Raw genomic sequence first — 23,537 nt, 5'->3', positions numbered from 1 at the left:
ACTAGAAAAGACAAAAAAGTTTGGGGAAACATCACCTCAGCATGTCCGGTCTAACATACAGTTAATCTCTAAATAAATATTTTGAGAGGCATACGCAGTAGCATTTTACTTTTCGAAATCAGATAGCCTATTGCCCTATTCCTAATTTCCTAATCCTAAAACCTATTCCTAATTTCCTAAACTACATTTTGGATCTACTAAGGCATTGCAGCATATGATGCTTGATTCTCCACCCCCTTTGATGGGCAAACTCACTTCCCTTTTCAGTGCATAGCACACATCACTGGGAGATTTGAACTCTCTGAACTACATAAAGAAAGGAACAGAGAATGCTTACTCCCGCATATACTACTACCTTAGGGTCTGATTGAGATCTTGGTGGCCGAGTTAATTTGCCACACTGGTGATGGATACAGCGTCCACAAAAACATAAATCCCATTATATCCTATGGGATTGATGTTTCGGTGGATGGGATATCCGTCACTTTTGTGACAGAGTAATTCATCCGCCAAGATCTCAATCAAATCCTTAGTTCTTAAATAATCAGCCCAAGGGAGCATTGAGTAAGTAGCACCAAAAATCAGCATTCATAACATAACATTAATTTACCTCTGAGTGTGAACAGCAGGTTATTTAAAAAAAAAAAAAAAACTTTTCAGAAAACAAAAATTATTATTACTCATTGAGCCCCAAAAACTTGAGCCCCAGAAGGTTGAGCAAGTCCAGTTTGCCATAAATGATATGCGTCCTGCGTTGTGACAGCTGCTGTTTGGTACGTTGCACCACTGTGTGGCAGCACACACACCAATGCACTCTCCCCCACACCAACCGAAGCTCCTGCAGGGCGCAACCTCTCCCAGGCCTGCAGCCTGCTGCTAGCATGGAAGAAAAGTGACTCTAAACCCAAATAATCAGCACGGCTACCTCTGCCTTGGTAGAAAAGGAGTGGGACTGCACCCTTGATCAGTGCCCACAGTGTGGGCAGTAATTGTGCCACTGCTTGCTGTTGCTCCCGGAATGGAAGAACTGAAGGAAGTGAAACACAAGGAAAAGGAAAACAAAAAAATTAAAGGTCATGAAAAAAACTCAAAGACATAAAATACACACAGAGAAAGACACACACTGATAAAAAGTAACTAAATGAGCGGTGGATACATGGGATCGGGGGAGAATTGCTGCAGATTGAAACACATATAAACAGAGGCACAGCACTATGCACAAAACAGCAGAGAAAGCAGGTAAAACGAAATGGCCATGCCCATGCTGATTTTCAGCATGAAAAAAACAGAACAAAGAGTCTCACCAGTATTTGTTGCCATGTTCGATGAACCTTGCTGAGTTTTGTGTAATTGAGCGAGTTCCGTCCAGACCTATTTTACAGTTTAATCTTTTTAATCTTTAAAAAATCATATTCAAGTTCTACTTATTGGATTTTTGTCATTTTGGTTCTGTTTTATTTATTTAAGTTCTGTTCTTCTAACCAGGTGTAGTATCTTTTGTCTGGTGTTTTCACTGTTTTACTCTTCGAAGTGTTGCACAAATATTTTACACACTGCCTCTTAGTCAAGCCTGGCTGCTCTTTGCCAAGCTACTTGGAGGGTGAGTACAAGTTAATTTAGGATTTATTTGATACTTACCCTGACTAAGATTGTGATTGCTGTTTGATCAGGATGCATACCCAATTTCTAACACATTGAAAAACAGTGTTAATTTTAAATAGTCATGTCCTTATTTTGTAAAGTTTTTTTGAATATGCATTTGTAATAAAGTAGCCTGAAACTTAGGGTCTAATTTAGATGTTGCTGGTAATGGTCTCGCCCTGGCTTTTTTAACTGGAAACCTGCCCGCAACCTTGGCGGTCCACCACCGTATGTAGATGTCATCGGGAACATAGGCGAAAGACTACCAATGGCCAGCCGCTACTGCCAAGAAACTTCGCTCATGTCAATGGCACCATAAACAATAGTGGCTGGCAGCAGGAGGACAGATCCTTTTTGCTTCTGAGCCAATTACGATGTGCATTCCCGTTGATGTAACTATGGCCACTAAATCTCCACACTTGAGTTGGCAGATTAGAGCCGTATAAGGACGAAACCCACCTTTATAACGCCTTCCACATATCCAGCTACAGTGAACCCACTGTTACCACTCCTGCCGTTGCTCATGGGCCAGGTCCAAGAGGTAAATCAGCCCTATCATCGCCAGAACAGAAGGTAAGTCACAGGCACCATAATGCTGCGCAATGATGACATTTGTAATGCTGTAGTCAGAAAATATATGAAAATAGACCTTGAGATATAAGTAGCACCCACAAACTGGTGGACTGCCTTCTTGACAATGGACATATACACAAAAAGTCCTTACAAAAGCAAATACCAATGTGTCCACTCAGGTGTGTACAATAATGTCCCCAAAATATTGAAAGCATCAACTAAAACAGAACACCCAATCTGAACAAAACAATCCCATTATGATGTATCAATTACATGACACATGCTACAGTACACAGAATGTATTACAATTTCAACTGGTAAACTGTAAGCATGGCAGAGATGTATGAAGGTCACATGTCCACTTGGTTTCTGAAATGTATCGCAAACATAAGATCTCATTGTAAAATAGCTCGTTCCTTGTATAATACATATGTGCATATCATGTCAAAATAAGCACACATGCATTCTCTAGACACAAAACTAGAAACATACATAATTTTGGTGTATGTTTCCGGCAATAACATGAATGCTTGCATCAAAATTAATATGTTCATCACAAATGTACAACACTAACATGTGCTTAGAAAAAAATATATATATATATCCATATATGTATATATATATATATATATAAACTGTGCTTGTCACTTTCACTAAAGAGAATAAGTGCATGGCACACATATTAATAGAAAGAGCATCATCAGCAAACAATTAGTATCAATCATAAAATAAGGTCAGGACAAAGGTATTTTTAGAAAAAAATGTTACATGGAAATAAAATAACTCTCTCAAAAGTCACACAAATCAAACAATATAGATAAAACATAGGCACAAGGCCAGCAGTCCATTGTGTGAGTGCGTGCCACCAACTTGTCTCCTAATGTCACTGCCAATATAAACCTTCTCTGGAAGGGGCATCTATGGGGCAGAGAGCAGACACCTCAATCATCTCACTGGGAGGATGAGTCATTGGGTGTGGGAAGGGTGGGTTTGGATTTGGGAGGGGTTGGTTTGGTAGGGGTGGGTTGGGATTTGGAAGGAGTATTTTGAAAGTTGGAAAGGCTGGAAAGACGTTTTGGCGGGGTGGTTTTCAGGGACTTTGGAGTGGAGGTAGAGGGAGTGGCTGTATCTGTTGTGCGTGTGTGTGTGTGTGTGTGTTCGAGGTGTGAGTTCTTGAGGGTCTGGTATATATGATGTATCTTTCGATTTGTGTCCCTTATGGATTATCTGTTGGGTGGGTGATTGTGGGTGTTTGAGTCCAGTATGTGTGTGTGTGTGAATGTGGGTGTAGTGGATATGGTATGTGTTGGTGTGATGTTGCATGCATATATGTGGTGGGTGCACTGAATGGGTGTGTGCTTGTGCTGTGTGTGGTGTTGGTGTAGTGGTGGGTTGTGTGTCTGTGGGTGTGCTAGTGGTGGGGGGTGTTTGTGTCATGGTGGGTGCACTGACTGGGGGTGTGCTTGTGGTGTATGTTGGTGAAGTGGTGGGGGTCTGTGTTTGTGCCATGGTGGGTGTGATACTTGTGGATATGCTTATGGTGGCGTGTGTCTGTGCCTGTGTTTTTTGCTGTGTCAATGTTGGGATGTGGTTGTGGATAAATACATGTTTGTGTGTGATTTGGAGAGGGTTGGTTTGAGGGATTTCTGATGGGGTAGTGGTGGGCATGTGGGCACAAGGTTGGGGTGGGGGAAGGCTGTGGCCAATGAGGAGGCCAGACCCTGAAATGGCTGCCGTAGGCCAGACAGGGCATTGTGAATGCTATCTAGGTAAGCAAGCATTTAGGTGTTCTGGCCAGCCAGCCCATGGATGGCATTCAGATGTGTGTCTGTCCTTCAGCGATCATCTGTAAGAGATTTACAGCTTCCTGACTGAGCACAACCTGGGACATGGAGGCAGGGGCAAAGGTTCTTGCAGCTAAGATGACATTTCCCCTTTTAGGGGTGTGACTACAGCCAACTGCGGGGGCAATAGGGAGGGTGGAGATTGGAATTGGGGGGCAGATGAAGACACAGGTGTCACTGTCGCTCCAGGGGTTGCCCCCCCACTATGGACTGGTTTTCAATGGATGCCTCTGAGGAAGATGTTGAATTACTCATGACATCCTGGCCTGTCCCCTCACTCTCCATGCCATTAGGTCCCTCAGTGTCAGTGGTGTCCACACCAGATCCCCAGTGGCAAGATTCATCTCTGCTGATGTGGCCCCTGCCACCTTCACCTTCACCTTGCCTAGCTGATGCTGAAAACACAGAAACAACAGTTTTAGGGTATCTGTGTGAATACAAGTGGACATCAATGTACATCACACAACATTTGCAACAAGGTCAGTAATCCTCCATCCTAGCTCCCATATCATGTATGCCTTTGCAACTTATACACGAGTAGTTCTCTCCATGACAAAGGGGTCCAACAACAAGAGTAATCATCTATTCCTGGAGACACCTCGAAAGCACTGCAGTACAGAGTTAAAATGGATTGACTTCTCCCAAAGGGTAAGTTCTTGTGATGGAAAAGTGATTGCTCTATCTTCCTTGCAAAGGACGTCTGCTGCACCTGTGATCCAAATAGCTGTGGCTCTACCGGGATGATTTCCTCCACCATGATCATTAGCTCCTCCTCTGAAAACCTGGGGTGTATTTGGGGTGCCAAGGATGTGGTGTGTGTGATGTGTGTGAGGATGTGTGGGTTGATGTGTTGGGTGATGTGTTGGGGTGTATGCTGTGAGGTACGTGGATGGTGTTTGGGTGATGGTGTTCTGTGGCTCTAATTGAGTGGGTGCTCTTGGTTTGTGTCTTCCTGTGTTGGCAATCTTTTTTTTGTTGAAAGGGTTGTGGGTAATGTGGGTGTGTGTTTTATAGTGGTGTGAGTGTGTGGGTGTAGTGTGTGTATGTTTGTCAGGTGTGTGTAGTTTGAATTGTCCAATGTGGTGGTGTTTTGTAAATGTGTGTGTATTTTGAGTGCGGCGGTTTGTACCGCCAATGGTCAATCATGATTGAAAGAGCACTGCGGTGATTTGTGTGTCGTGATACTGTGGGCGTATTCCTGTCGGCATAACGGTGTGGGTTTGGCTATCACCAGTTAATCACTGACCTTTGGGCTGGCGGAATTGTGTGGGTGTCTGTATTGTGGCGGAATTCTCAATGTGGGTCATAATGCCTGAAGTGGAATACCGCCGTGGTCACAGTATGTTGACGGCCATCAGCACAGCGGTAGGTGGCATTTACCGCCAGGTTGTAATGAGGACCTATATGTTATAATCACATGTGACAGTATAACATCAGACAACTTCAGACCCTCTACATTTTTCCCTCAACATCAACAGCATTCCAACATTGGTTGTATGCTGTAAATCATACTACTGGTACACTGTCTACTGGCACTGGTAGTCAGTGGCCTGCAGTTTGTATGATATATTAGGATTTGTGTGTTACATGGACACGCATTACACCGTCTACTTTCAGGTGACTTAATATTGCCATGCACAGACAATTCAATCAGTGGCAAAAAACTGCCTGTCCCGGCTACATCATTCTGTTGACTCTAATCACAACACTACCTTAGTAACCAAAAAGGAACAAAATAGCCTATGTATCAGTAAGGAAGAGGTTACTCAGTCAAACATTCCCCAAACATACATGTACCTGTTCCTCTGGGTTCCCATAGAGCTGGCTGCACAGGGACTGAACCTCCCTGGGAAGGAGCGCCAGCTCCTCCATGTTCAAGGCAAGGGCCCTGTCACCTGCTTTGTCCGGCATCCTGGCTCCCAGAGGTTGGTATCAGCCACAAAATATCAAGGAGATATTGATGGCTGGAGTGTTAGGAGGCAAGCAAGTGTTTTTTCACAACGCTGCTTACAAGTACACAGCAGTTATGATCTATGGTGGTGACAGACACAACCATTGGCTTTTACATGTAGCCATCACACACATTAACCTATGGCAGTGCCCATCGTAGAGGCTACCACCTACTACGCGGTCAACTTCCATGTCAGGTAGCAAATGTCCTGATGACAAGGTCAGACAACCACCATTTTAGGGTGTAAACCTGCACGTTTCAGTTGTTATCACTGCAAATGAAGGCTAGTGTATTTCTAAATGTTAGATGCAAAGAACACTTTTCTTGGGCAACAAAATGTGAACCATGACTGTGTTGGACACCGATAGTGCCACGGGGAAAGTACTACCTCTGTTGATGGTATTTTTAAAGGAAACTTAACAAATATGCGCAAATAATATAATGTAAATGTATTATTTGCACATAATGAAAAAATAATGTTACAATCAAATGTAAATAATTTTAGAGGTCCAAATATTTGATATGTTAATGTGTGTACATGTATTACCCAATGACATTTCTACTGTTACCAAGAAGTCAGATGTGTGTTGACATTAACAGTAGAGTATGCCTATTTCAGTTGATATTTTCTTTACCATTCATACAGATGTCTGAACCCAGCCGTGGGTGGTAGGAGACAGCCTCAGTTGTTTCAACCCTTTCCAGACCTTGCCACCATGGAAGAGAGGGACATCATCAAACAATTTCTACTAATTAGGCAAATTATACAGGATTTGCTTCATGAGTTGGAACCTGATCCCTTGCCGCACAGTAGGAATCCAACAGCCATGACACCAAGGGCCTCATTTACAAGGATTTATTTATTTTAACAGTGTCAGACCTTGCTGCATCATGATATGCAAGGTAGGCTTTCCCTCTTAAGAAATGATGCTGGGCTGCTAGAGCTGTATTTACAATCCTTCCGAAAAAGTATGCTTGCCTAGGAAAAGTCACGCTAACTCTGACTAGCTCCAAAAATTGAAAGCCTGGTCAGATCAGGTGTTAAAATGAATCAGGGATAGGTATATAAAAAGAACATATCTAAAACACTCTAGAAACCCAGAGTACACAATAGATCTACCCTTGCTACAACATGGGCACAAAGGAGTCTACCTCAACCCCCACCATCACCACCACATCCACCAGCACCACCACAGTCACCACCACTCACATCACAGAGGCAGCACAGGAGAAAATAGCACATCTACCGCCAGTGTTCATCCCTTATTGCCCTCAGGGAGGAGGAGGTTATCACCTTCTACCAGCAGCACTGGGAGTCCATCATGCAACTGCTCTGCCTCATTGCGTACCAACTGAAGACATCGGTTGAGAGGGCCACCACCATCCTGCCGCTGACCAGGCTCCTGGCTGTGCTTCATCTGCTTGCATCTGGATCCTTTTAGACTACTGCAGCACGAGTATAGGGGAGTATCACATCCATCCCTGTCTGCATTCCTGCTCTCTAACCTGAATGCAATCATCCACCTGACACCCTACCATCATCCTCTTCCCCAACACACAGCAATTGCAGCAGGAAATTAAACAAGGAATTTATGTCATTGCTGGATTTCCCCATGTGTTCAGAGCCATGGACTGCACCCATGTCCATCTTGTATCTCCTGCTGCAAATTAACACATACCGCAATAGGAAATGCATCCACTCAATGAATGTGCAGGCCATCGTGGACCATCGTGGGTTGTGCATCAATGTTCTGGTCAAATACCCAGGCAGCATCCATTCCGCCTGTCCATCATCAACCAGAGATTTCAGGATGGACAATATGGAAATGGCCTGCTTGTAGGTAAGCAAACAGCAGGAAACTAGCACACAATAACAAATAGTGTTCATGAGTAGACATATCAAGCCACTTTTGCACGTGTTGCATGATGTAAAGGCACACAATCCTGCATGACAAACAGGAAATCTCTTCTACATATCTGTGTGCAAGGGAGGTTTACCATCTATGCTGGGGGGTGGTCACATGCAACACACACGGGACATCATCTGTGTCATGGCCCATGCATCAGGGACTAGGGACCTCAGTTACCAGGACCTTGTGCCACTACACGCCACCAGAGCAACATTTTATGGATGTTCTGTCGATAGTCCACAGTTATAAGGCCAATCAAAGCCACCTTGCGTGGCCTTTCATGTTTTTTTAATATGGACAACTAACTTGCACAACACTGTGTGATAGGGGCATCCCAGGGGCGTTGCTTGTGGTATACCTATGCAACACCCATGGAAGATGAAGGTATCTGATGAATACACAGATTTACCAGCCTGGGAATGAATCACAGTTTTACGCCATCTAGGGGGATGGGGGCATAACAGTGATGCAATGGGGGAAATATCTTTATCACCCACTCTGTTTTCCCCATGATTGACAGATCGTGTGTTCATAATTGGGAGAAGTGCATGACAATACCAATATACACAACAGACATGGGATAGGATGCATGCAAAGGCAGTAATGCAAAGCAATTACACTTTTTATTACTTGCCCTTTTCTAGCTATCCAAGGTTATGGCATTCAACCATGGGAGATGACACCTTTTGCAAACCCACAAACAGACAGGGAGAGGGTCTATAATCAGGCATATGTTCGGACCAGGGACATTGTGGAGAGAAGACTTGGCTTGCTAAAGCCCGCTTTCTCTGTCTTGATGCATCAGGTGGGTGACTGCTGTATTCCCCAACCATGGTCTGCAAGATGATCAAGGTATATACCATTTTACAACATATCTGTGAAAGAAATAATGTCCCCTGGGATGAGGACCAAGAGGCTCCCCTGGAAGAGGATGAGATCCAAATCATCAAGACATACAGCACACTACTGGAGTTGCACAGTGATGTGCCGACACTGTGCAGCATTTATTTTCTTGAAAACATGTGGAGTAAGCCATGACTGCAAAATATGTTAATGGATAATCCTATACAACTTGTGTCATCTGCCATGGAACTGTTGTTACAAATGGAAAACAGATAGATAGGAATCACTATGTGATGAATCAGGGCAACACTGTATGCCAAGCTCTGTAAATAGTTGTCAGGAACTGCAATAGTTGATCAGTGTGAAAAATGTGTCAAATCAATGGGTGAAAGATTCATAAACATGCTGACAACCCTGCTGACAACTCACAACAATCACATCTTTTGCACTCACATGTATGACAAATAGTAAGTTGATCACAGAGGACAGTACATCTGTGAGCACAGTGTCCAACAAATCAGTGATAATCTTGCATGTCTGCCAATCAATGTAATTGCATGTCCCATGCTGTTGGGAATAGAGTGAGTACACCAGGACCCAGATTGAGTTTTATATATATGTGGGACCATTATCTGTAAAGACCATTCCCCCAAACTACCCCTACTCCCTGTGAATCTTAAAAAGGATATAGCCTGTAGCTGTGGGTCACTACTCCTCACAAACACACCTACATAGAAGCCCAACAGAGTTCAAATCATGTCCTAAACAGGGCCTGCTACATTGTGGCGGGGACTCCCAAAGTACCCCAGTATCACTCCTGGAGTCAGGATAGGTTTTGGGAAGATTTACCCTAATCCCCACCAATAGCAACTAAACCAATACTACTGTGCTGAATTTTACACATGTGCAGGCCATAATCTCCCATGGCATGGAGGAGGAGGAACAGCTGGATGATGAGTATGGGGAAGATGGGGAGCAAGCACAAAATATAACATCAATAGCATCAACATAGCTGAGGTTACAAAAACTAGTCATGTGTGTTGTACATGTGTGAGTGACACTCACAATATCAGAAGAGGGTGATAAGGTCCGATCCTTGAAGGACTGCACATATGTAAAATAACACATAGCATCACAACCACTGCTTAGCCAAATTACCTGCCCAGTCAACCAGTTTGCATATACTACAAATTTGAGTCACTGAAAATGGTGTTGAATGATACTGGGTCTGCTAACCAGGCCTAGGGCCACTCCTCCGAATAAAAAGCATATGCTACATTGGCACAAGCATAATTCTTGTAGACAATTCAACGTAGAAATATTCTTGTAAGTGTTTAGTAGATAATGGCACAAGGTTGAATCCAAATACCTCTATGTTCCTAGTAGATAATAGGACAAGGTTGAATCAAACTGCCTATAAGTCCATAGTAGATAAAAGGCAGGGAAGTTTTGACTGTCCCTGTATGTTGAATGTGGTGCTAGATGCTGAGACAAAATCTAGTGACAAACTGTCAGTGTGTCCCCTGATGGGAGGCCCTTGGATGAGGGATACATGAGCAAATTGTACCATTCACATATGCATACACATGTGTTTAGTAGGTGTTACAACACTTGCCTGCACCATACACTGCCACCTCATTGCGTGACAGCCTGCTGTCTTCACTTTGGGAGACATCACATATGGGCCGACGTCTGCCCTGTCCTAAATGTGGGTGTGCAACCCAATTTCCAAGGCTAGTCCATGCCATCCCTGGGGTTAAACTAAGCAATGGGCTCAGGTGTCAACATATAGTTGGCACATGGGGCAACCCTCTGAATGTGTTGTGACCAAAAAATATAGGAAATGTGGCATATGTCATGGTCCGATCCTTGTAATTCATATACTTTCACCCATGTATACTTTCTACACATACATTAGATACATGGAAAGAGAGGAGAGTGTGAAACACAACTACTCACAGGCAATACAACAACCCATATGACTAGAAAAATGATTTCCACATAACACCATACACATATACATTTTTGTGTCATTACTTTGGAAAAATTGACGCTTTGTCCCAATGCATGTATTTTCCAACCATCACGTATGCCATAAATAAACGCATGCCATGCGCACAGCAGAACTGCTTCATGGCGCTTCATCATAAGTCCTCCAAAATCCACCCGTAGATTTGGAGTATCAAAAAAAAGGACACATTGTCCGAAAATGTGCTGCATCTGCCCAGAAAGGGATGCAATGGGTCAGCCATGCTGAAAACCAGGAACTGTAAAGTTATTTTCACTTTCTCTTGCACTCGCTGTCTTTTTGTCTGTGCTTGGGAAAGGGTTTAATGTTGTTGAAGTTGTGTTGAGGAGCGCTGGTGGAGGAATCGTTTATGCTGTCTCTGTTGTATCCCTGACATCTATTTGTCAATTTTGTGGTTTTGAGTGTGTATATTGTTGGGTGCTAATCCTTAGATATTTTAGTCTGTTGGGATAGTTAGAGGTAGTTTGGGGTTTCATTTCAGTTATTTGGGTCATTTGGGGTTTGGGTGATGACATGTCAGGGAATTGAAGGGCCATTTGGATGAATGCAGAGAAGTTGGTCAGGTTTGCATGGCTGGTCATTCACTACCTCCCAAACATGCTAGCCATGGGTGCCAAGTGACACAGGGCTACATGATGGAGGCACAGAAGCTGTGCTGGGGGAAATTCCACTTCAACATGCAGCAGATCTTTGAGGTGGAACGGACGGCCCAACAACTATGAGTGTGTCCTCTTGGACTACCTTGGATCAAGATCGGTGGAACTGTTAGTAAGTACACAATCTTTGTGAGGTACTGTATTGTATTTGCATTTAGATGTATCATACTAATAGTGCCTCCTTTACTATGTTAGGACACAGGGCAGGGCAGCAAGTCGTGTTGCATCGCAAAATAACATCACTGAAATTACAGCAATGCGCAGTGATCATGACATGGGGCACATTCCTGTCCCTGTACCCTGTGTCAACCCACAAAATGCTGATGATCACCAATGCAGTCACCCATTTGTCATGATGCAAAGGTATATGGTTGCCAGGGACGAGTGCACATGCCGGGAAGGGACGCTTTCCTGCCATACACAAACATCAATGGTGATGTCCATTATCTATGTGTGCTGTAGAAAGCAGTACACATAGGTAGTACAAACATGTGGATAAATTAGTTATTTAATTCACATTGGACCACTGTAATGCTCCCCCTGAGGTGACGTATGTCTCTGGTGTATTAGCAGACTTGTCCTCAGGGCCTAGCACACTGTGCCACAGAATCCCACCAGACATGTTACTCTAATGGTGCAGTCTAACACTTGGCCCTGAAACTGTGGCCCATTGCATCAGTGATTGACATATGTCAGGTCTCACATGCCATCACACCGCAAAGAAGGCATGTCAGAGACAAAGCATGACACAAAGGTATAAGAATCCTGGGCAGTCCTCACCCGCAATGAGCAGTGTCCGAAGCATACATGTTAGCACCACGGTTCACGTGATAGTGCATTTGCTGTGGGCAGCCTGAGGAGGTGTACACAGTTCCAAAACATGGCCTGCTGCCAGTGCACATGTCAACATGTGTCACCCTCGGCAATGTCCCTTACATCAGGGATCCAATTTGAAACACTTCAATAGATCATGCCTCATATTGTTGAGGCAGGATATATGTGACTCTGTACACAGCCATAACATATGGAATGCCAAACACATGTATATGTCACACACACACGTCTGTACCAGAAAAAATAATTTTGTGATGTGGGGATGGAGAAAACATGTATGTGTGTTGTCTTTGGCCATGCAGTAATGACATCTAAGGATGGCTGTCAAATGAGGGGACCAGGATGCCTACCTACTGGGAGTCATGGCTGAATGTGTCTAGTCAGCTATGTAGGTGCTGAGTACCATTACACTCAGCTTGCCTTGAAAAATCTTTGGGAAGTAACTCATTTGAAAGCCTTAAACAATATGCTTGTGACACATATGTATGGAACCATATGTGTACATGTCAAATTGGCATAGCAAAGTATTACATTGAGACATGTTCAATGGCCAAATTGAGTTGTGAGAACCATAAGACTTTTACAGTTGTTTGAAATGGGGTCTTTGGATGGCAGTCAGGTTACCCCCTGGCCAAGCAAGGACCCTCACTCTAGTCAGGGTAAAGGAGAATAACCCTCAGTAAACCCCTGCTCACTACCTTGGTAGCTTGGTATGAGCAGGCAGGCTTAACTTCAGAAGCAATGTGTAAAGTATTTGTACCAACACACACAGTAACTCAGTGAAAACATCACAAAATAATTAAACACTAGTTTAGAAAAATAGATAGTATTTATCTAATCAAAACAAGACCAAATCCGACATACACAAGTCAAGTTCTGAATTTAAAAAGAAAAGGAGTCTTAATCCTCAGAAAACAGTGAGAACGCTGTTATTTTACCTAGGTAGAGTCAAAATAAAGCAGCACGGGTGAGTGTGCCTCAAAAAAGACCAGCGATGTGTTGATTTCTCACCCGCAAGTGAGACTGTGTGTTGTTTCCCCTCAGGTCAAGTCAGTGTATGTTGTTTCTTCTCTCCGATAAGAGAGCGATGCGTCGATCCGGACAGGCTTTGTGTTGATTTTCTGCAACCAGCGATGTTGCGTTAAAATCTGGTCGCAAGGAGTCAAGAAACCGCCCTGCATGGGGGCTTGCATCATTAACAGCAGTCGCTGCAGTTGTTGCACATCATTTCTCCAGCCGGGTAGTGCCGAACTCCCAGCCGGGATGCAGCGGGAGTGTCGATTTTAGATGTGAGGCCGGTGGTCTGTCATTTATCAGCCGTGAGGCAGGTGGTGCATTGAAAGTTTTTTTGCACGCGGTCTTTGCATGGATTTCTATCCTTTTCCACCAGCTTCCCCTTTAAAGGGCCCAGAGATAGGATAGGGCACCACTTGGCAGGGCAGGTCTCTCATCAGAAAGTTCAGGTGCTGGCAGAGAGAAGTCTTTGATGTCCCTGAGACTTCAACAACAGGAGGCAAGCTCAGTTCAAGCCCTTGGGGATTCTTCACCAATGGTAAGTCATACAAAACTCAGTCTTTGTCCTGTCTCAGGCAGATGCAGCTACTGCAGGACAACCAGCAAAGCACAGTCACAGGCAAAGGGGCAGTACTCCTCCTCCAGCTTCTCCAGCTCTTCTCCTTTGCAGAGGTTTCTCTTGGTTCCAGAAGTAATCTGATTTTCAAGGTTTTGGGTGCTCTTCTTATACCCCTTTCTTCTGCCTTTGAAGTAGGCCTCCTTCAAAGAGAAGTCTGTTGTTTTCAAGTTCCTGCCTTGCCCAGGCCAGGACGCAGACACACCAGTGGGTGGGACGCTGCATTTTGTGAGGGAAGGCACAGCTCTTTCAGGTGTAAATGACCACTCCTCCTCTCCCCTCAGCCCAGATGACTCAACAGGATATGCAGGCTACACCCCAGCTCCCTTTGTGTCACTGTCTAGAGGAGAGATGCAAACAGCCCAACTGTCAAACTGACCCCGACTGGGAATCCACAAACAACCAGAATCATGGAATGGTTTGAGCAAGAAAATGCCTACTTTCTAAAAGTGGCATTTTCAAACACACAATTTAAAAACTAACTTCACTAAAAGATGTATTTTTACATTTTGAATTCAGAGACCCCAAACTCCACATGTCAATCTGCTCCCAAAGGGAATCTACGCTTTCATCAGATTTAAAGGCAGTCCCCATGTTAACCTATGAGAGAGATAGGCCTTGCAAAGTGAAAAATGAATTTGCTAGTACTTCACGGTCAGGACATATAAAACACATAAGTACATGTCCCATCTTTAACATATACTACACCCTGCCCCTGGGGCTTTCTAGAGCCTACCTTAGGGGTGCCTTACATGTATGAAAAGGGAAGGTTTAGGCCTGGAAATTGTGCTCAAGGTAGACTTGCGGAGTTGAATTGGCAGTTAAAAACTGCACTCACAGACACTGCAGTGGCAGTTCTGAGCCATGTTTACAGGGCTACTCATATGGGTGGCACAACCAGTGCTGCTGGCCCACTAGTAGCATTTGACTTCCAGGCCCTGGTTACTTCAAGTGCACTTTACAAGGGACTTACTAGTAAATCAAATATGCCAATCATGGATAAGCCAATGTACACATATAATTTATACACACACCACTTACACTTTAGCACTGGTCAGCAGTGGTAAAGTGTCCAGAGCAAGCAAGCAAATACAGAGCCCAGCACACAGAAACAACCTAGGAAGTAGAGGCAAATGGTTAGGGGAGACCATGCCAGTAATGGAAAGTCTAACAACGGTCATTTGCAAGACATGTGTAATGTTCAATATTTGACATCAGTGGTTACCGTTCAACATTCATTTTTTACAAGTGGACCCGAGCTATACACCAGAGGAGAGGTGGACAGCTTCCAAGACCCAGATGTTACCTGCATGTGTAATGGCTAGTGCAAGGATTGTGTGTACTTTTGTATGCTGTGTGCAATGCCATGTACAAAGTGCAAGTATACAAAGACAAACTCCATGTACTATTCATGTTTAAGGACAGTAGGGGTGAGGTTCATCCCTGGATGTGGATTTGCATCTGACTAATGTCAAGGAGGTTCCGATTGTTATTGCTGAGAGGCTACCAATTTGCTGGTATGGGCAAAGAGAAATGGCCACAGTGCCAGGATCTATGAACATATATGGTAGAGGACTTATAAGTGAACATGACATTGCACTGTATACCTAAGAAAAGCTTTTTAGATGCAAAGATAGGCTATTGTCACTCATAGTGCAATCGATGTCGGATGTGTCTGGCTAGCCCACACATGGGGGCTCATTTACAAGACCTGTTGAGTAGGCCGGCACAGCAGGTGTCTTGCAGTGCCACTCTGCGCCATCAGGAAAGGGCTAATGCAGACACTCTTCCACCATGGTTCAAGGATGTTTATGTTATGGGGATTAATGTTTTTGTGCATGAATGGATACCTTCTTACACAGAAACTATTGCAAGAGGTGTCTACCTCATTCTCTGTGTGCTGTATTCTGCAACACACATAGAAAGGGGAAAAAGGCAAAAAAGAAAGACATTGCTCCCCATTGCCTCACTTCTACACACCCTCATAGTTTGCATAGGAATATGATGCATTCCCAGACTTGGGAAATCTGAGAATGCATCAGATTCAATAACATTCAAAGGGTGTTGTGTTGGAACTCCCACAGCAACAACCATGGAACACTCTATCACACAGTTTCTTGCTTGAAATGGGCCCATATTTGCAAGACCATAAAAAGCCACACTTAGGGGGTGATTCTAACCCTGGTGGTCGGTGTTAAAGCGGCGGCCAACCCGCCAACAGGCTGGCGGTAAAAAAAATGGGATTCTGAGCCTGGCGGGAACCGCCAACACAGACAGCCACCTTAACACTCCGACCGCCACGGCGGTACAAACAAACAGCGCGGCAGTCACCGCCAACAGACAGGCGGCAGACAATGTACCGCCCACACTATTCCAACTCACCAATACGCCACCTTTTCCGGGGCGGGAGCACCGCCGATAAAAACACGGCGGAAACAGACTACGGACGGGAAAACGCTCACCACTACGCACTCCAGGAGGAAGGAGGACAGCATGGAACCCGAATTAAACATCCTACCTGCTCTCGTCTACCTTCTCATCTACCACGAGTACGAAGTCCGGCGCAGACGACAACGGTGAGTACTGCACCTACGACACACGGGAGGGGGAGGACGAAAGGTTACGGGCACACACATATGCGACCCCCCCCCCCAACTATGTACTCACCAATGCAGAGCACCAAGTCACAGTGACACCACCCAAACACCCCTGAAAAATGCCAGGACATAATCATATTTGGAATAAATATTTATGTACCAAAAAGCTCCAGAAAATTAGCGTACAACCATGAAAGATATCCACAACAAAACTAATGACATACACATCAGTGTATAACTGAAGTAACAAGTCCTGCACATCCTATGAATTCAGCATGTCCGTGGGCCAAAGTCTTGAGAAACAAGGGCAAAGCCCACACAGGAGACCTGAGTCCTTTGGAGAGAACACTGCAGGGGCATCAGATGTAAAAACTACAGGCACCTCAGGGGGAAGGGAAGGGGGGGGCACCACAGCCACATGAGTCCACGACGCCAGATCCACGAGGAGCCACCATGCCCACTGGACCATCCTGGGGAGTGCAAAGCCACAGTCTCTCAATGTCTCTACAGTGGGTGGGCTGCCCACTGGACCATCCTGGGGAGTGCAAAGCCACAGTCTCTCAATGTCTCTACAGTGGGTGGGCTGCCCACTGGACCATCCTGGGGAGTGCAAAGCCACAGTCTCTCAATGTCTCTACAGTGGCTGGGCTGCCCACTGGACCATCCTGGGGAGTGCAAAGCCACAGTCTCTCAAGTCTCTGCAGAGGGTGGATTGCCCACTGGACCATCCTGGGGAGTGCAAAGCCACAGTCTCTCAATGTCTCTACAGTGGGTGGGCTGCCCACTGGACCATCCTGGGGAGTGCAAAGCAACAGTCCATCAGGTGGATGACAGTCTCCACTGGTCAAGGATGAGGCATGGTGGGCACAGTGAACCATAAACGGTGCTTGACACGGCGGTGCCCAGCGGAGCGGTGCTTGAGACGGCGGTGCCCAGCGGAGCGGTGCTTGAGAGGAAGGGCCCAGCGGAGCGGTGCTTGAGACGGCGGTGCCCAGCGGAGCGGTGCTTGAGACGGCGGTGCCCAGCGGAGCGGTGCTTGAGAGGAAGGGCCCAGCGGAGCGGTGCCTCAGAGGAAGGGCCCAGCGGAGCGGTGCTTGAGAGGAAGGGCCCAGCGGAGCGGTGCTTGAGACGGCGGTGCCCAGCAGAGCGGTGCTTGAGAGGAAGGGCCCAGCGGAGCGGTGCTTGAGACGGCGGTGCCCAGCGGAGCGGTGCTTGAGACGGCGGTGCCCAGCGGAGCGGTGCTTGAGACGGTGGTGCCCAGCGGAGCGGTGCTTGAGAGGAAGGGCCCAGCGGAGCGGTGCCTCAGAGGAAGGGCCCAGCGGAGCGGTGCTTGAGAGGAAGGGCCCAGCGGAGCGGTGCTTGAGACGGCGGTGCCCAGCGGAGTGGTGCTTGAGACGGCGGGGCCCAGCGGAGCGGTGCTTGAGAGGAAGGGCCCAGCGGAGCGGTGCTTGAGACGGCGGTGCCCAGCGGAGCGGTGCTTGAGACGGCGGGGCCCAGCGGAGCGGTGCTTGAGAGGAAGGGCCCAGCGGAGCGGTGCTTGAGAGGAAGGGCCCAGCGGAGCGGTGCTTGAGAGGAAGGGCCCAGCGGAGCGGTGCTTGAGAGGAAGGGCCCAGCGGAGCGGTGCTTGAGAGGAAGGGCCCAGCGGAGCAGTGCTTGAGAGGAAGGGCCCAGCGGAGCGGTGCCTCAGAGGAAGGGCCCAGCGGAGCGGTGCTTGAGACGGCGGTGCCCAGCGGAGCGGTGCTTGAGACGGCGGGGCCCAGCGGAGCGGTGCTTGAGAGGAAGGGCCCAGCGGAGCGGTGCTTGAGACGGCGGTGCCCAGTGGAGCGGTGCTTGAGACGGCGGGGCCCAGCGGAGCGGTGCTTGAGAGGAAGGGCCCAGCGGAGCGGTGCTTGAGAGGAAGGGCCCAGCGGAGCGGTGCCTCAGAGGAAGGGCCCAGCGGAGCGGTGCTTGAGACGGCGGTGCCCAGCGGAGCGGTGCTTGAGACGGCGGGGCCCAGCGGAGCGGTGCTTGAGAGGAAGGGCCCAGCGGAGCGGTGCTTGAGACGGCGGTGCCCAGCGGAGCGGTGCTTGAGACGGCGGGGCCCAGCGGAGCGGTGCTTGAGAGGAAGGGCCCAGCGGAGCGGTGCTTGAGAGGAAGGGCCCAGCGGAGCGGTGCCTCAGAGGAAGGGCCCAGCGGAGCGGTGCTTGAGACGGCGGTGCCCAGCGGAGTGGTGCTTGAGACGGCGGGGCCCAGCGGAGCGGTGCTTGAGAGGAAGGGCCCAGCGGAGCGGTGCTTGAGACGGCGGTGCCCAGCGGAGCGGTGCTTGAGACGGCGGGGCCCAGCGGAGCGGTGCTTGAGAGGAAGGGCCCAGCGGAGCGGTGCTTGAGAGGAAGGGCCCAGCGGAGCGGTGCTTGAGACGGCGGGGCCCAGCGGAGCGGTGCTTGAGAGGAAGGGCCCAGCGGAGCGGTGCTTGAGACGGCGGTGCCCAGCGGAGCGGTGCTTGAGACGGCGGGGCCCAGCGGAGCGGTGCTTGAGAGGAAGGGCCCAGCGGAGCGGTGCTTGAGAGGAAGGGCCCAGCGGAGCGGTGCTTGAGAGGAAGGGCCCAGCGGAGCGGTGCCTCAGAGGAAGGGCCCAGCGGAGCGGTGCTTGAGACGGCGGGGCCCAGCGGAGCGGTGCTTGAGACGGCGGGGCCCTGTTCAGCGGTGCTCTTCTCCACGACGGGGCCCGGTTCAGCGGTGCCTATCTCCACGGCGGGGCCCTGTTCAGCGGTGCTCTTCTGCACCGCGGGCCCTGTTCAGCGGTGCTCTTCTCCACGGCGGGCCCTGTTCAGCGGTGCTCTTCTCCACGGCGGGGCCCTGTTCAGCGGTGCTCTTCTGCACCGCGGGCCCTGTTCAGCGGTGCCTATCTCCACGGCGGGGCCCTGTTCAGCGGTGCTCTTCTGCACCGCGGGCCCTGTTCAGCGGTGCTCTTCTCCACGGCGGGGCCCTGTTCAGCGGTGCTCTTCTCCACGGCGGGGCCCGGTTCAGCGGTGCTCTTCTGCACCGCGGGCCTTGTTCAGCGGTGCTCATCCAGCAGGTCAAGGGAGCCAGACCTGGCCTCGACTCCCTGCTCAGTCGCCCTCGGACCGTGACATTTCTGGACCCTTCGGGGACGGACTCCTGGCCTCCTTAGTGTCCTCCTTCCCAGCTGGGATGTGGCATGTGGGGTCCACCTTCTCCGCGCTCCTGCTGCCCTTCCGCTCCTTTGATGGGGCTCTCGGGCCCTTGCCTCCCCTAGATGGTGTGGGTGGTGAAGTGGCCGCACATTGCTCCTTGGGGGCAGCCCTGTCGGTCCTCGCACGGCGGTCCTTGTTTTTGCGGGTCCTCTTGACGGGGGGGGCTGGACGTGTCCTTGCTGCTGATCGATGTGTCAATGCTGGCAAAGGGTGGGCTCCAGAACCCAGGCACAACAGTGACACCCGAAGCTGGGCTGGTGGTGGCTGCGGTGCTCTTGGGACTCTTTGAAGATGGATGGGGGAGGTCATCGGGGGGAAAGAGGTTAAGGTTAGCCAGGAAAAGTTTTTAGGGCCAAGGTAAAGGGTAGGAGAAGTGGAGATGGAAGTGGAGGTAGAGGAGGTGGTTGTAGGAGAGTCAGGTGTGCTGTCATTGGGTGAAGGTGCTGGTGCTGTAGGCTGTCGTGAGGTGGATGGCTGTTGGGTGGGTGGCTGCCTGCGTTTGTGTGTCTTGGAAGAGGGGGTGACAGACACAGTGGGAGAGGACACAGGGGACGTGTACATGGCAGTGGGGGTGGTGACTGCACGAGTGTGGACTGTACTGGAGGGTGAGGTGGTGATGGAAGCACTGGCTGATGTTGGGGTGCATGCAGGTGTGAGTGTAGACGTCACATGGAGGGAGGAGGGAGACGAGGAGGAGGGGGACACAGGGGTGGCAGTGGCTGTTGGCATGTCTGCATCTGGGTGTTGCTCGGGTGAGTGTTTGTTGGATCTGTGGTGCTTGTGTTTGGATGAGCTGCTCTTGGGTGTTGAGGTGTGTGCAGGCTGGTCTGATGGTGTGGATGGGATAGGCTGAGGAACAGGAGACAGAGACAGGCTGGAGGCAGTCAGAAGAGGGAGGCTGGAAACAGGGACAATGGCTGCCGTCAGTGCTGAGGCCAGAGCAGTGAACGCTCGTTGATGGGCAGCCTGACCCGAATGAATGCCCTCCTGGTACGCATTGCTCTGTTGCACCTCCCTTTGCACACCCTGGATGGCATTCAAAAGGGTCGTCTGCCCAACAATGAGCGTCCTTACCAGGTCAATGAGCTCCGCACTGAGGGCAGCAGGGGCAACAGGGGCAGGGGCTGAGGTGCCTGGGGCGAAGGAGACGCGCGCCTTCCTGGGCGAACCGGCACGGAGCGAAGACTGAGGGGCTGCTGGGAAGGCGGGGCTGGTGCGCTGGGTGGGGCCGGACCTGTAGAGGCGGGGGGCACGGATGTTGCCGCCACCCCTAGGGAGCTCCCATCCGAGGACGTGTCGCTTTCGCTGCTCTCACCAGCGGTCCCCGTCGTGGTGCTCCCCTCGCCCTCCGGATCACTGGTGCCCTCGGTGTCTGTTCCTGGGCCCACCGGGGCCTTGTGTCCTGCAGCTCCCTCGTGCTCCGATGCCATATCTCCTCCGCCTGATGATGCTAATGCACACATGCACAAGAAGATGAAGAGAAAGGGTGGGGGGAGAAAAAAGAAGACCAGGTTGAGTGCATGCAGGGCCATATTTATACTCTGGTTGCGCCGAATTTGCGTCGTTTTTTTCGACGCAAATTCAACGCAGAACTAACGCCAACTAACGCCATATTTATACTCTGGCGTTAGACGCTTCGGGCGCCAAAGTGCCCGGAGTGTGCGTCATTTTTTAGCGTGAACCCCTTCCTTGCGTTAATGATATGCAAGGGAGGCGTTCCCGTCTTAAAAAATGACTCCCAGGCCTTTACGTGGTATTTATACTCCCGGGCAAAAGAGACGCCCAGGAGTGGGCGTGGCCAAAAACGGCGCATTTGCGCCGCTTTTAAACGCCTGGGTCAGGGATGGCGTTAAGGGACAAGTGGGCTCAAAATTAGCCCAGAGTGCCCTCCCCTGCCCCCAGGGACCCCCCCTGCCACCCTTGCCCACCCCAGGAGGACACCCAAGGACGGAGGGACCCATCCCATGGACATTAAGGTAAGTTCAGGTAAGTATTTTTATTTTTATTTTTTGTGGCATAGGGGGGCCTGATTTGTGCCCCCCTACATGCCACTATGCCCAATGACCATGCCCAGGGGACATGAGTCCCCTGGGCATGGCCATTGGGCAAGGGGGCATGACTCCTATCTTTACAATGATAGGAGTCATGTTGATGGGGGATGGGCGTCGAAAAAAAATGGCGCAAGTCGGGTTCCGACGATTTTTTCGACGCATCCTGACTTGCCCCATTTTAAGACGCCCATACGCCATTTTCCCCCTACGCCGGCGCTGTCTGGTGTACGTGTTTTTTTTCCACGCACACCAGGCAGCGCCGGTCTGCTAGCGCCGGCTAACGCCATTCAATAAATACGGCGCCCGCATGGTGCTTCAGAATGGCGTTAGCCGGCGCTAATTGTTTTGACGCAAAACTGCGTTAGCGCAGTTTTGCGTCAAAAAGTATAAATACGGCCCGCAATGTCAACACCGTTGGCGGAGAGGACAGACACAGGTGCCTAATGCACTAAGCCGCGCATTCGGGGTACACTACTCAGTACTACTGACTAAGACAACAGGCCAAGAGACGTCAAACGCGCACATGGGAGATGCTGGACCTTCAATGGCTGCACTTGTCACCCTACAGAGGTGGGGGCCGGGGGCACAGGGCCATGCCTAAGGGAGAGGACTACACTACAGAAAGCGCCCTGGCCTAATGTCACCCACAGCCCTCCTCCCCCACCCAGATGCCTCCACTGCGCAGAAAGATAGGAGAATGTGCTGATACTCACCCCCTTGTGTCTGCTGTGATGTCTTAAAGCGCCCATCCAATTCAGGGTAGGCCACCGCCAGGATCCGGGACATCAGGGGGGTCATGGTGCGACTGGCACCCCTCCTAGGTTGGGAGGCCATCCCCAGCAGTGTTTCTGCGGTCTTCCTTGTTCCGCGGCGGATGTCCTCCCACCTCTTGCGGCAGTGGGTGCCCCGTCTGTTGTGGACCCCCAAGGTCAGGACTTCCTTGGCGATGGCACGCCAAATCTCGATCTTCTGATGGGCGCTGACCTATTAGACATGTACAGGGTGGAAAGGAGGAAATCATCAATGACCTGCATGTTAGATGTAATTGGCCCCCACCCACCCACTTTGCCATATGGCACATGCTCTCATCTGTCGGGCGTTGCACTCCTCATTCGCCCCCCACCCCACCAACTTACATCCACCCCAATCCACACAGGCATAGCCCATTCCATTAGCACCCGGTGTACTCACTTGTTGGTCTGGAGGACCGTAGAGTAGCGCATACTGGGGGAGGACCCCATCCACGAGCTTCTCCAACTCTTCAGACGTGAAGGCAGGGGCCCTTTCCCCAGTCGCAGCAGCCATTGTATCTTCCAGACCGAGGTCACCGCAGCACTTGCAGTATAGGTCCTCTCCTGTGGATGATCAGGTCTCGAGTGATTAAGCAGATAGAAAATGGCGGTCACGCCCGCGGCGGTGCGTACCGCGGCGGTGCGTACCGCGACCGCCGGCGCACTTCGTCATAGGCTCCTGAAACCCATAGGCTTCAATGTTAACCAATGCGGCTTTGCGCCGCGGTCTTCGACCGCCTACCGCCACGGTGTGCCCCGCCAGCGCATTGACCTCACATCCCATTGTCCCACTTCACAGGTCAGGCAGCCGCCATTTCAAGGGCCCACATGGCTTAATTTTGACTGCGACACACAGGCCTAGGCCATGCATTGCCACACATACACGCCTTTCAACCCATTGCCATTCTTTAACTGTGCAAGCTGTCTGTACGTACCTGTGGTTTGCCTGACTCTGTGCTCCATGTTGTCCTTCCTAGGCACCGTCCGCTGGGAC

Source organism: Pleurodeles waltl, chromosome 8, assembly GCF_031143425.1.
Source record: "Pleurodeles waltl isolate 20211129_DDA chromosome 8, aPleWal1.hap1.20221129, whole genome shotgun sequence".
NCBI lineage: Eukaryota > Metazoa > Chordata > Amphibia > Caudata > Salamandridae > Pleurodeles > Pleurodeles waltl.
Note: the sequence above shows the minus strand (reverse complement) of the source record.